This window comes from Oncorhynchus clarkii, chromosome 17 (genome assembly GCF_045791955.1).
Source record: "Oncorhynchus clarkii lewisi isolate Uvic-CL-2024 chromosome 17, UVic_Ocla_1.0, whole genome shotgun sequence".
Classification (NCBI taxonomy): Eukaryota; Metazoa; Chordata; class Actinopteri; order Salmoniformes; family Salmonidae; genus Oncorhynchus; species Oncorhynchus clarkii.
The window spans coordinates 2276521-2281139 of NC_092163.1; positions in this window are offsets into that span (position 1 = coordinate 2276521).

Genomic DNA, 4619 nt, shown 5'->3' on the forward strand with positions numbered 1-4619 from the left:
TGCATAACAGTCCAGCATCCTATTCACTAGGTGGTGCTGTTAGTCTAATGATGTATAACAGTCCAGCATCCTATTCACTAGGTGGTGCTGTTAGTCTAATGATGTATAACAGTCCAGCATCCTATTCACTAGGTGGTGCTGTTAGTCTAATGATGTATAACAGTCCAGCATCCTATTCACTAGGTGGTGCTGTTAGTCTAATGATGTATAACGTTCCAGCATCCTATTCACTAGGTGGTGCTGTTAGTCTAATGATGGAGAAATGTCAGGACTCATATTCACTAGGTGGTGCTGTTAGTCTAATGATGGAGAAATGTCAGGACTCATATTCACTAGGTGGTGCTGTTAGTCTAATGATGCATAACAGTCCAGCATCCTATTCACTAGGTGGTGCTGTTAGTCTAATGATGTATAACAGTCCAGCATCCTATTCACTAGGTGGTGCTGTTAGTCTAATGATGTATAACAGTCCAGCATCCTATTCACTAGGTGGTGCTGTTAGTCTAATGATGTATAACGGTCCAGCATCCTATTCACTAGGTGGTGCTGTTACTCTAATGATGTATAACGGTCCAGCATCCTATTCACTAGGTGGTGCTGTTAGTCTAAGGATGTATAACAGTCCAGCATCCTATTCACTAGGTGGTGCTGTTAGTCTAATGATGTATAACTGTCCAGCATCCTATTCACTAGGTGGTGCTGTTAGTCTAATGATGTATAACGTTCCAGCATCCTATTCACTAGGTGGTGCTGTTAGTCTAATGATGTATAACAGTCCAGCATCCTATTCACTAGGTGGTGCTGTTAGTCTAATGATGTATAACAGTCCAGCATCCTATTCACTAGGTGGTGCTGTTAGTCTAATGATGTATAACAGTCCAGCATCCTATTCACTAGGTGGTGCTGTTAGTCTAATGATGTATAACAGTCCAGCATCCTATTCACTAGGTGGTGCTGTTAGTCTAATGATGTATAACGTTCCAGCATCCTATTCACTAGGTGGTGCTGTTAGTCTAAGGATGTATGACAGTCCAGCATCCTATTCACTAGGTGGTGCTGTTAGTCTAATGATGTATAATGTTCCAGCATCCTATTCACTAGGTGGTGCTGTTAGTCTAAGGATGTATAACAGTCCAGCATCCTATTCACTAGGTGGTGCTGTTAGTCTAAGGATGTATAACAGTCCAGCATCCTATTCACTAGGTGGTGCTGTTAGTCTAATGATGTATAACAGTCCAGCATCCTATTCACTAGGTGGTGCTGTTAGTCTAATGATGTATAACAGTCCAGCATCCTATTCACTAGGTGGTGCTGTTAGTCTAATGATGTATAACAGTCCAGCATCCTATTCACTAGGCGGTGCTGTTAGTCTAATGATGTATAACGTTCCAGCATCCTATTCACTAGGTGGTGCTGTTAGTCTAAGGATGTATGACAGTCCAGCATCCTATTCACTAGGTGGTGCTGTTAGTCTAATGATGTATAACGTTCCAGCATCCTATTCACTAGGTGGTGCTGTTAGTCTAATGATGTATGACAGTCCAGCATCCTATTCACTAGGTGGTGCTGTTAGTCTAATGATGTATAACAGTCCAGCATCCTATTCACTAGGTGGTGCTGTTAGTCTAAGGATGTATAACAGTCCAGCATCCTATTCACTAGGTGGTGCTGTTAGTCTAAGGATGTATAACAGTCCAGCATCCTTACACTGTGACGCACGCGTTCAGCAGGAAACAACGTTTTGGGAATGAGAAACATGCTATGTAGAACAAATATGCCTCTGTTGACATGAGGAATCATGTTGGCTTTATTCATGGGTTTCTATCTGCAACGTTCAACCACGTTTGGCAACTGAATGTGAACCCTGGTATGTAGGGCTGCATGCTATGGGGGAAAAAAGACTGCATTATCCTGCAACATAAATCAAAACACGTTTGAAACACTGGTGAACTGAATCATAGAACTAGAATGACTTAGAGTGGACTGTTAGAATCATAGAACTAGAATGACTTAGAGTGAACTGTTGGAATCATAGAACTAGAATGACTTAGAGTGGACTGTTAGAATTATAGAACTAGAATGATAGAGTGAACTGTTGGAATCATAGAACTAGAATGAATTACATTGAGAAGCAAAGTGGAAAGCAGCATTGTGGTTTGGACCAATCCGTTGACTGTATTGACCTAACAGAACTGCATGCAAACTTATAGTGGTTCCAGGAGGAGGAACTGCGCTGCTTGAGTGACAGGGGGCGGGGCTTAGAGTGTGTGGGAAGCAGTCACAAGAGGAGAAAAGGAGTAAACTTTAAAAAGTTACACACGGCTGAGATGAGTTTCAAAATATTACATGTGATATGGATCTGATGCGATATGAATATTGCACATTTCAATATTGTGACTTTTCTATTTTGATCTTGTAGCCCTGTTTATAGTCCTGCTTATAGTCCTGCTTATAGTCCTGCTTGTAGTCCTGCTTATAGTCCTGCTCATAGTCCTGTTTATAGTCCTGCTTGTAGCCCTGCTCATAGTCCTGCTTATAGACTGCTTATAGTCCTGCTTATAGTCCTGCTTATAGTCCTACTTGTAGCCCTGCTCATAGTCCTGCTTATAGTCCTGCTTATAGTCTTGCTTATAGTCCTGCTTATAGTCCTGCTTATAGTCCTGCTTATAGTCCTGCTTATAGTCCTACTTGTAGTACTGCTTGTAGTCCTGCTCATAGTCCTGCTTATAGTCTTGCTTATAGTCCTGCTTATAGTCTTGCTTATAGTCCTGCTTATAGTCCTGCTTATAGTCCTGCTTATAGTCCTGCTTATGTAACGGATGTGAAATAGCTAGCTAGTTAGCGGTGGTGCGCGCTAAATAGTGTTTCAATAGGTGATGTCACTCGCTCTGAGACCTTGAAGTAGTGGTTACCCTTGCTCTGCAAGGGCCGCGGCTTTTGTGGAGCGATGGGTAACGATGCTTCGTGGGTGTCAGTTGTTGATGTGTGCAGAGAGTCCCTGGTTCGCGCCCGGGTAGGGGCGAGGGAACGGTCTAAAGTTATACTGTTACATTGATGCTGTTGACCCGGATCACTGGTTGCTGCGGAAAAGGAGGAGGTCAAAAGGGGGTGAGTGTAACGGACAGGTGTCTTTTATACAGGTAACGAGTTCAAACAGGTGCAGTTAATACAGGTAATGAGTGGAGAACAGGAGGGCTTCTTAAAGAAAGGTCTGTGAGAGCCGGAATTCTTACCGGGTGGTAGGTGATCAAATACTTATGTCATGCAATAAAATGCAAATTAATTATTTAAAAATCATACAATGTGATTTTCTGGATTTTTGTTTTAGATTCCGTCTCTCACAGTTGAAGTGTACCTACGATAAAAATTACAGACCTCTACATGCTTTTTAAGTTGGAAAACCTGCAAAATCGGCAGTGTATCAAATACTTGTTCTCCCCACTGTAGATACTTTTGTACCTGTTTCCTCCAGCATCTCCACAAGGTCCTTTGCTGTTGTTCTGGGATTGATTTGCACTTTTCGCACCAAAGTCCGTTCATCTCTAGGAGACAGAACGCGTCTCCTTCCTGAGCGGTATGATGGCTGCGTGGTCCCATGGTGTTTATACTTGGGTACAATTGTTTGTACAGATGAACGTGGTACCTTCAGGTGTTTGGAAATTGCTCCCAAGGATGAACCAGACTTGTGGAGGTCTACAATTTCTTTTCTGAGGTCTTTGCTGATTTATTTTGATTTTCCCATGATGTCAAGCAAAGAAGCACTGAGTTTGAAGATAGGCCTTGAAATACATCCACAGGTAAACCTCCAATTGACTCAAATGATGTCAATTAGCCTATCAGAAGCTTCTAAAGCCATGCCATCATTTTCTGGAATTTTCCAAGCTTTTTAAAGGCGCAGTCAACTTAGTGTATATAAAATTCTGACCCACTGGAATTGTGATGCAGTGAATTATAAGTGAAATAATCTGTGTTGGAAAAATGACTTGTGTCATGCACAAAGTAGATGTCCTAATCCTAACCAATTTGCCAAAACTATAGTTTGTTAACAATAAACTAGTTTTAATGACTCCAACCTAAGTGTATATAGACTTCTCACTTCAAATATAGATTAATTAATGCCTGATCTTTACCGTGTAGTTGTTTTAAATATATCCCAAACCTTAACCCTTAACTTATACATGAATGAATGCCTGATCTTTACCGTGTAGTTGTTTTAAATATATCCCAAACCTTAACCCTTAACTTATACATGAATTAATGCCTGATCTACCAAACGTGAGGAGCCTGAGGCCGGAGCAGCAGCAGCTGTAGAAGTAACCCAGGCTGTCAAAAACACCTCCAATTTGATGTTTGGAACAACTTTTTCCGGACTCTGATTTTTCCCATTATAGCTTTACTTGCTTCACTGATTACTACTACTATTATACACACACTACTAGCAAGGAAGGGAAGGGAAGGGAAGGGAAGGGAAGGGAAGGGAAGGGAAGGAAGGAAGGAAGGAAGGAAGGAAGGAAAGGAAAGGAAGGAAAGGAAGGAAAGGAAGGACAGGAAGGAAAGGAAGGGCAGGGCAGGGCAGGCAGGCAGGCAGGCAGGCAGGCAGGCAGGCAGGCAGGCAGGCA